The 10,858-nt window shown below is 39.5% G+C and overlaps 1 protein-coding gene across 1 annotated transcript in view; it reads right to left on the reverse strand.

The window, feature by feature from the left end:
- The window catches only part of LOC140134811 (serine/threonine-protein kinase SBK2-like), a 43,828-nt gene extending 37,644 nt beyond the window's left edge, over positions 1 to 6,184 (reverse strand). The window contains exon 1 of the mRNA XM_072155463.1: positions 6,053 to 6,184. The gene's annotated coding sequence lies outside the window, so the exon portion shown is untranslated. The remainder of the gene's footprint in view (positions 1 to 6,052) is intronic.
- Positions 6,185 to 10,858: the final 4,674 nt, after the last annotated feature.

Consider the following 10,858-nt stretch of genomic DNA (forward strand, 5'->3'; position numbering starts at 1 on the left):
TTTGTGACAATTGGAGTTTCAACTTTTTTTGCTGTAATGGGACCAAGGATGATCTCTTAAGCTTCATTACAGACACCTTAAAAGCTGATCATTGCAGTCTGGGACTATAGTAAAGCATCCAGAGAGCTTCACCAGAGGTCACAGTGGGCAGAGGGGTCCATCGTTTATATATATATATATATATACTTGTATTTTTATTATAGTTTGCCAAAAAACATAACAAGAATTATCAAGCACAAATTATGTATTTCATTTTTCCAATAATAAAACAATGCCAAAACAAGGTTTTTCCAATAGAACATCAACAATAGCATTTTCCATTGACATGATAGAAGGCATCAAACTCAAAAATAGTAATAAAATGTTCCTATGGTTTTTTAAAGCAATAAAAAAATAAAGTATTGAAACTATACTTAGTGGACAAGAGTCCCGCAAGATAGTTAATTTCTACGGGTCTCAGACTGAGTACAGGCGGTACCCTACTTAAGAACACTCAACTTACAGACAACCCCTAGTTACAAACGGACCTCTGGATGTTGGTAATTTACTGTACTTTAGCCTTAGTCTACAATAAACAGCTATAACCATTATCAAAGGTGGTTGAAATTAAGCTTTATTGTTAACTTTGGTTCTTATGACAATCCAACATTTTTAAAATCCAATTGTCACAGAGACCAAAAAATATTTGGCTGGGTTTACGGAATATACAGTTCCGACTTACATACAAATTCAACTTAAGAACATACCTGCAGAACCTATCCTGTACGTAACCTGGGGACTGCCTGTATCTATGGGTAGATGTAAACTGCAAGACCTTTCTCCTGCATCTAAAAAAGCCTGGAGGGGTTAAGAAAGAACAAAAGTACAAACAAGGGGAAGTCATTCATACAATAACAACAGGTAATGCTTGGAAAGAAACAAAAGGAGTATTCATATCACTCTCCCTCCCGAACCAGCTCCACCGCCCATGAGTGGTCCCATTGCTCCCATGTTTTATCAAACAATGAAATGTGGTTATTCAGGGAGGCAGTCAGGGATTCTATGGGTCCGTCTTTAACTAGGGGTCGTCTGTAAGTCGGTGTCCTTAAGTAAGGGACCGCCTGTATATCTAGTATAATTCATTGCCCGTTACATGAACTAACAGATGAGTTGGCGGACCAGTGGAAAATGTTTAGATTCCCCATGACCAACACATATATGGGGTTAAGTGAGGATAGATGATAGTGGCATCTAAGGGAATAAATGGGGATAGAAGACTGTGGCATCTAAAGGGATAAAATAGAGTTATCTATCATCTTGGTATTCGCAGCTGGATGACATTGCTATGTAGCAGCTGTATTTTACAGCTGCAAGCAAATGTATGGCGATGCATGATAACAATCCCACCAGCTGTGTCATATATTTGCAGAGCAGGACGGGAAGGGGTTAACACATTTATTAATAACCTTGTAGAGGGATTACACGGTAACATATCCATTTTTGCAGATGATACTAAACTATTACAAATGGAGCTGGATAAGTCGGAGGCTTCAGCAGAAGGGGTGACAAATGAGGTTTAACACTGAGAAATGTAAGGTTATACACTCGGGAAGGGTCCATGCACGCCAAGATTACTTACTAAATAGGAAAACACCGGGTGACACTAACATGGAATGGGACTTGGGAATTTTAGTAGGCTGTAAAGTGCACTGTACCAACCAATGGCGGCAGCTGCTGCCAAGGTAAATAACATCACGGTGTGCAGGATTGGGTCAACTGGGGCAAAGATAAGCTCTACCACTTTGTGAATCGTTAGTCACGCCGCATGGAATACTGTGTACAATTTTAGGCACAAGCTGAGTGGTCCCAAAAGCCAACTTAGAAAAAAAGATGGTGGAATGTTGACCTAATAACCAGGTAACATATCTCTTTCATTATCTATTCATACCCTGGAACTGAGACTATAGTTTCACTGCCAAACTGGAGTTTTTAAACCAACAAACCATATGGTTCTTTACTGTAAAATTAGTGAGGATATAGAACTTTCTCCAGAGGAAAGGATCTGGATGCCTTTTTATGTGTTGGACTATAAGAAGTTATAAATACTAGATTTTGGAGGATGAGTGGTTCATAGTATCATAGTATATAAGGCTGGAAAAAGACGCAAGTCCATCAAGTCCAACCTTTACGAATTAAATAAATGTTTTATCCCCATAACCCGTGAAATTTTTTCTCTCTTGAACATGTACATGGAGTCCTCCATAACAACCTCCTGCGGCAGAGAGTTCCATAGTCTCACTGCTCGTACAGTAAAGAACCTTTGTCTATGTTGATGGTAAAATCGCCTCTCCTCTAGGCGTAGAGGATGCCCTCTTGTCCTGGTCACAGGCCTAGGTATAAAAAGATCTTTGGAGAGATCCTTGTTCTGTCCGTTCAGGTATTTGTACATTGTAATGAGGTCTTCCCTCAGTCGTCTTTTTTCTAAACTGAATAATTCCAAATTTTGTAATCTGTCATTGTATTCTAGTCCCCCCATTCCCCTAATAATCCTGGTTGCTCTCCTCTGCACCCGTTCCAGCTCTACTATGTCCTTTTTATACACTGGTGCCCAAAACTTTACACAATATTCCATGTGCGGTCTGAGGCAAGGAATTCTTATATATTCTTATGTAGTTGAGGCAAGGAATTCTTATACTTGCCAAATTGAAAAAAAATTGCATACAAACTGTATATTAACTATATAGCAATAGGAAAGCTTCTATGGCAAGGTGAAGAAAAAACGTTCTATGTAGAAAATACAGGGGCACTGTAACGGTCACACAGATGACAGAGGGTAGTTGGGAGTACCCGGGAGGAAAGTCTCTATGGGGAGAGTCCGGAGGGATGAGTCTGTGGACCAGTGGACCCTCCCCATAGAGACTTTGCTCCTGGGTACTCCCAAGTACCTTCTGTCATCTGTGTGACCGTTACAGCAAGATCCAGCCGGCAGTGAAGGGAGATGCCGGATTATAAGGATGAGGCTGGATTAGCGAACTCCAATCATGAGGACGCTGGCCCTCTAAGCCTTAAAGAGCCGGCGCGCTCGCGCCCTAGCGGCAGGAGCGCGCAACCTAGTGGGAAAAGCCGCCGTACGGCCTGGACGGGACCGAGGCAGCATCAGGAGCCAGGAGAGGTAAGTCCGGGCTGAGGGACTGGAACACGCCACACAACGGAGCACGGGTGTACCCACTATCCGCGACATGGATCGCGGCAGCACCCGTGACAGGCACCTTCACTCCCTACCGTCGTTGTTTGTGGCAATTAATGTTTTTCCTTTGGTGGTGAAGGGAAGGAGTATAAAGGGAGCTCAATGCTTAGCGAGAACAACCATCCCAAGCAAAGTTTGTGTCCATAGATCAGTCATTCTGTCTCAGATTTATTGTTCTTGATAACCTTGGAAATGTCCACGCGGCTTCTACCATAACATTGAAGGATCACCCAGTGACACAGCTTGATTTATTGATGGATGTGGGGTTATTTTTTAGGCATAAATGGAGAAAAGCATGTAAACTACGTTATACCTACCTTACTACCGGTGCAATTCCGAATTTATAAAGTGTTTGTATTTATATTTCATGCAATTATCCATAGCTTCTTATTCTTTCCAAGGAGGATGGCTTTTCCATGAATCAATTTCATCAATAAGAAACAATACCCTCCCCCCCTGGTGCATTTTAGGCATTTGAGTCCAGCCATCGAGTAATCATGCTGTATATTGATGAGAGATAAGAGCCTGGAACAGGGCTGTCTACAGACAGGTAACTCTGATTTAGTTTGTATAACTTCATTTGTATTAAGAATTGTAATAAAATACAAAGAGTTTTTCAAAAAGACAACATAGAATTTTAGTGACTTTTCTATAGACCTTTACATATGACTTTAAAAAGAGCAATATTAAACCACAAAAAGGTAAATGCGAATAAAACAAAGATACTAATATTCAATATTTATTACATGTCAACGATTGAATATTTGTAACTTTATTTTGTTTGCATTTACAGAAAGTCCCCAGGTTACGTACAGTAAGTTTGTTCTTAAGTAGAATTTGTATGTAAGTCGAAACTGTATATTTTATCATTGTAACCCCAGACAGAATTTTTGGTCTCTGTGACAATTGGATTTTAAAAATGTTGGGTTGTCATAAGAACCTGGATTAACAATAAAGCTTCATTGCAGACACCTAATAACTATTATAGCTGTTTATTGTAGCCTAGGACTAAAGTACAGTAATTACCAACATCCAGACATCTTTTTGTAACTAGGGGTGGTCTGTAAGTCGGGTGTTCTTAAGTAGGGGACCGTCTGTACTTAGTTGGTTTTTTTGGCTGCCTTTTTTATGTTTTGGTATAATATTAGTCTAGGTGGGATGTCATATTATTGAGACCCTTACCGACCCTGAAACGTTGGTGCAAATTTAAAAAAGAGCAATTAAAATCATGTTTAAAAAAAAAATAAATTACAAAATAAACAAAAAGCCTAGAAATATAGAAGATTTTTATAAGCTTGTAGGATTCTGCAGAAAACATGTGCGTGAGTGTATTAGCCCCTTAGGAATTTTGACTTTACTAGGCAACTTCCAAAGCAGAATTTCAGTAGACATTTCCAGCATTATGTCATACTTCACATTATGTCCCAGTATTATCTCATTAGCTGTGTAAGTAATGGAATGCAGTGACAACTTGAAGAGCAAACTGTTTGGCAGCGCTCTTATACATGTGTCTTTTTTTTTTTTTAACATGGTTTTACCAGGGAACATCGATGAGCGATGTTAGAGTTTTATTACTATAAAAGCTTCAATTATTAGTATTTTACATTTAATCATTTGAAAACATATTTTATATGTCCAAGTGTGTGTTTTTAAAAAATATTTTCTACAATTCTAAATTTACGAGTAAGAATTAAAACAAAAGAAAAATACAGATTCTTCGATTAGGTCGTTACTTAATGCAGGTGTCTATCACTTTTTTTGCCGTTTTCTTATAAATATGATACGTTCCTTATATTGCAGGTGATTATTCCTAATTACTGCTGCAATAGTTCATTAAAAATTGAAATTGAAATTGAAGTACTATACAGGACATCCCCTATTTAAAAACACCTGACTTACAGACGCCCCCTAGTTACAAACTGACCTCTGGATGTTGGTAATTTACTGTACTTTGGTCCCAGGATACAATAATCAGCTATAACAGTTAATAAAGATGTCTGAAATGAAGCTTTATTGTTAATCCTGGTTCTTATGACAATACAACATTTTTAAAATCCAATTGTCAAAATATTTGGCTGGGGTTACAATGATAAAATGTACAGTTCCGACTTACATACAAATTCATCCTAAGAACAGTCCTACAGAACCTATCCTGGGGACTTGACTGTATATAAAATTCAAAATTGAGATAAAAAACAAAAAACTACAGCACGGAATTGGTTATTATCAATTTGCCAAACTTTGAATCCTTCTAAAAATTGGCGGAGGCATCATTACGCTAAAATCTTGTATCTACAAATGCTTAATGAATTTGTGCGTACAATTCCTAATGACAAAACTCATAATTAAAAAAAGTAATACTAGTGATAGGATGACACTGAGCACCTTTTGCATTCACTTTTCCATCTACAATATTCGAGTATGATCCAAAAAAAAGGCAACAGAATACAAAATACTGAAGAGAAAAGACGTAAAGGAAAGGCTGGAAATAACATTGAGTAGACAAAGTCAACTTTATCACAGATAAAATGCTAATTATTAAGTTTTTCTAATTTTATATCATGTTTTTATATTTAAAAAATGTTCCCTTAACCTCTAAAGTAAGAGTTAGACTTCAATCGATCGTTTAGCTAATATAAACAAGTATGTTAAATTAAGATTACAAGATAATCCAGGGTAAAGTGCAAAGCTATCCAGTATAATAACCTCTATGTCTGATAAACTCTATAAGAGCTATGCTCACCCAACTTCACAAAGAATAACAGACCAAGTCCTACTTATTGGACTTGAGTAGGGCGAGCGTCGGCTACCTGAATATTTTCTCACCTTTTCACCTGATGAGTTGCCTCTGTATGACTTGTAGCTGCTGGACGTCTGCTACTGAAAGTGGTTTCAATCTATCTATCTATGCGTACGTTCTGGTTCTCTGCCAGTTGTACTGACCAACTCTACTGCATTTGCCAAGGAGCTGAAGGGATGTTGTGTCTCAGTTCTGATTTCATGACATGTTAACTATTTCGCTTCCAGTTACACAGTTTGTAATTAATATTATCCAAAAACAAAAAAAAAATTAAGCAGAGGAGAGCTAACTATGACAATCCGTTGAGAAACTTATGAAATAAAAATATTTTTTTTTTAATTTTTTTAGCTCTATGTTACTTTTCTTATAATTTTTAATTATAGAAAGAGTAGACTTGTGTCTTGGGCAAGTTGTATGTTGGCCATTTTATACTACGGTTCATAAGAGACCTTAAAAATTTGACTTCAGAAATTTGGAAAAAATGCTTAAAAAAATGAAGAAACAAAAAAAAAAAAAAAAAGCTAAACATGTGCAAAAAAAAGAAGAGTTGTTGTGCCTTAACTTTATAAATGGAAAGTTTTCATGACATGACCTTAGCACTTGACATGTGTGCAAACAGCTCCTCATTATCTAACATGTAGTGTTATGAAAGAATTCCTGGATTGCTTCTTACATTCTCCGTTCCCATAGTCTTTCTCATAACAGTTCAGTGACCAGTAGCACTGTTCCTTTTATATCTAACATGCTGGCTTCCCCTGGGAATGATCAGATGACACAGAAAGATGATAGACATTAATGGACTTGTATATTCATACAAACTCAGTCTGCATGAATAGAGATATTATTAATGCTAGTAATGCTGATATATATATATAGAGAGAGAGAGTAGCTGTCGAACCCGGCACTGCCCAGGATAGGAAATAACTGCTCTTAGCTATAACAAAATAAAATGGGTTACATATTTTATATGTATCTATCTCTGACTCTCTCTGTGTCTCTCTGTTTCTGACTAACTGTCACTGACTGTCTCTGTCACTGACCATCTCTGTCAGTCACTGACCTTCTCTGTCTCTGACATTCTTTGTCTCCGACTATCTTTTTCAGTGACTGTTTCTGTCTGTCTTTTTCAGTGACTGTCTCTGACCTTTTCTCTTTTAGTGACTGTCTCTGACAGTCTATCTCAGTGACTGTGTCTAACCGTCTGTTTCAGTGCCTGTCTCTATATCGGACTGTGACTGTCTCTGACTGTCACTTTGTCTATAGATGGATATATATATATATATATATATATATATAATTAGTTATTTTAATATCCCTGATGGAGATACAGACGGAATACTAGTTCTACAGGAAGCTTGTTTCAATATAAGTTTGGAGTGTGGAAAGATACATGTGTGCCAGGTGGATACCCATTAATACTGTGTACTGAGGATATCGAACAAGAAGTGTTATGTAAGAGATATGTATCAGATAATGTCTTGCTTAAACCCGACATTGGCTCTGTAAACATTAGAGTTTGGATTGGTTTCCTAATTCATGTATCACACAGCGAGTGTTGATGTCCACTGGCTCGTTTTGTGAGTTAAACGGGTTAGACACAAATAAAAGATACCTTCTAATGACAGGATGGGGATGTTGGTTGGTGGGGATCCAACTCATCATAAGAACAGGTGTCCTGAGTCCACACCATGCACATAAGGGTTGGCAATATATTTCTCAGTGAGAAGTAGCTGAACAATGCTCTGGGCTACTCTTTGTCATTGTCAAATAGATAAATTGAGCCACATTGTCTGCGTCTGACCAAAACTCCATGTCAGAAGTATGCTATGCTCAAAAATTAAAAAAAACTGAGAAAATAGCGCTACCACGATTACCTTTCGTAAATTGAGGGAGCTTTGAGTAAAGGTATACTAACCTTCTCGAGTTGTGCTTAGTAACAGGCACAACTCTGAAATAAACCCTGTATGATCACAGCCTCGCCCTTTCCCTTCGTGGTGTATGGTGCACACCAAAGACTAGCAAAGACTCTCACCTCTAGAGTATACATAGACCTGAAGAAACACGTAGTCTTTGTTGTGCACCATTTTTGTCTTCCCAATAAACGGACACCATTTTGGAAATAATTTGGATCAGCGCCATTTCTAATACGTCCATTTTACACTCCTTGGGGTATGTCAACGACTTCATTTATCAATACTCCATGTCGGGGGAGGAGCTAGGAACTATTAGGAGTCTCAGCTGGCCATCCAATATTCTGTAGATAGTGCCTAACTTTTATTCATGGAATAATGAAATTGTTTGATCTGTAATCCTTTATTTTCCAGAATATACAGATAAAGACTACATATGTAGTCTATGGGGCACATTTACTAAGGGTCCGAATCACGTTTTTCTGACGGTTATTTTCCGAATTTAACCGTTTTTGGTGCACGCGATCAGATCGGCTTGCATGCAAAGAAAAATGGGGGGCATGGCCATCAGAAAACCCGACAGATTCGGAAAAATCATGCTATTTAAAAAAAAAAGTGTCGCTTGACACGCACTTACTTGCACCAGGAATAGGATGGTGAACTCCGGCGGACCTCGGCGCAGCAACGACACCTGGTGGACATCGGGCGCATGAACTTAGTGAATCGTTGGAAGACCCAAATCCTCGTCAGAGAACGCCCGCTGGATCGCGACAGGACCGGGTAAGTAAATCTGTCCCTATATCTTTCATCTTGGCTAGAGATGAGCGTACACAACATTAATGTTAGGGGTTTGGTTTTGTAGACTCGACCCAAATTTATTGCCAGTTTGGCTGTTCGGACAGCCCAGGCAATCATAGCTAGGGCTAGTTTCTAGGAGCTGCAATACTTCCGGGTCACATGGCCGAACCCAAATGGGAACGTCGGGTCCAATCTTCGCTAGCCTTAGCTCAAGATAACTTGAGATGAGTGGTGCTAAATGACCGTTTTTGCTTCATCACTCACAATGCTCTGCATAGGATTACCAAAGTACATATCTTAAAGTTGGTCATCTTGCATCACTCATTGTGGACTACCTAGAGCCAAGAGGAACGATAAGGGAGGACCCATCTATTTGTCTAACTGTTGGACTCCAATTGCAAGAATTGCTTTGACCATTAGTTACTAATTAGATTTTGGAGGGACGCACCCAGTTGTCAAACTATTTTTACATTTCAAGGAAATAACATAGGAACAGGACATTACAGAGTTCTAAGAAACAGAATTATTTAATAGGGAATAGGGTTATTTCATCAAACTGATATGTCAGGGGAGACGACAGGTCCTCTTTAACATTTAAGAGGGCATTAGAGAAAACAACATCAATGGAAACAACCAAGCGAGATGTTCTGGATTTACAGTCAGGAATGAAGGTGGGCGTACATAAGCTGATGGAAATAACTGGACAAAATGTGCCAGGGAAAAATGAATCTTGTTATCGCTGTGGTGGGGATTATTATAGATCTGCTTAATGAAAATATAATATGCCTATTTGCAGCAAAGTTAGACACATTTGAAGACTCTGCCCACTTTATAGAGCAAAGAACATGACACATACAAGATTACAACAGTATACAGTAGAGTATACATGTAGCTATTCTATAAAGTATGCAGTGCACAGTAGAGTATACGCGTAACTATTCTATAAAGTATGCAGTGCACAGTAGAGTATACGTGTAACTATTCTATACGGTAAAAGATAATATTTTGATCAGGTACCTAGATGTACTTCTCCCTAAGCCCCTTCAAATATAACTTTGAACGCCTCTCTAAAGAGACTGCAAGCAAGGACATCTATCAATGGTCCAGGGGAACTTTTGCATGGTTCAGTTGTTACAATACTATACAATATAATACAACTTTATTGATCCCCCGGGCGGGGGAAATTACTTAGTACACAGTGCTCAGATTTCACAGTGTTCAGAGAATACGTTACAATCAATTTATACATACTCTTGTTGCTTGCTTAATCTTACAAATTACACAGTTTCATAGATAAATACATACATAGCACTGCCCACTGTTCCAGTGGTGCCGGTGCTTTAAGCAGCCATGTGTGACCACCATTTAGGTACAGCGAACAGTGCTTTTCCCGATTCCAGCACTAATACACGAGAGACATGACCTTAACAATTTACAGGTACATGGGGCTGGGGTCCTAGAATTGGGGTATTTGGGAAAGGGGAGGGTTACTGTTGGCTATTTTTTGCTGGTACCAGAACTTACATCTCAGTGGCTGGTTCAGGTGCAGTGTGCAGCTAGGTACCGGTTCTCTAGCGCACCTGACTAGCGCTCTGATGTAAACTGGTACTTCGGGTGCTGGTTTTCTCATGGGTACCTCTTTGGGAGGGGGGGCAGTGTCATGTTGGCAAGACACTGTGGGCTGGTGGTTGCGATCGCCTCCTCTGGTGTTAGTGCCAATAGGGTGCCACGCCACGTGGGACGGTAAGGTTTTCATCGGCCTCCTCGCATGGCGTGCTGTTTTGCTACTACTAGTGCTAAGAACTAGGAGGTGTCGGAGGGTTCTTAGGAGCGGCGCAACATATGAGTTGGTCAGTTTACAGCAGACATTTGGATGCAGCCTCCGTGGCTGTAAGCAGAATCGAGTGCTGTGGCTAAGGCAGGGGCATGCCCACGCATGAGGCCAGAGATGGCCGGATCCAGATGCAGCCGAACGTCCCCAGACGCAGGAGCCATGGAGCAGCTTCCAGCAGTGGGGGTAATCCCTTGATCGTATCGCCAACTAAAGCAGTCTGTTGGTGGATAATCACTGGCCTTGACACAACTTGGGCGCCGCTGGTGGAGCGCTGCTGAGGGAATCCTCTG

The sequence above is a fragment of the Engystomops pustulosus genome, chromosome 6 (assembly GCF_040894005.1).
Source record: "Engystomops pustulosus chromosome 6, aEngPut4.maternal, whole genome shotgun sequence".
Lineage (NCBI taxonomy): Eukaryota > Metazoa > Chordata > Amphibia > Anura > Leptodactylidae > Engystomops > Engystomops pustulosus.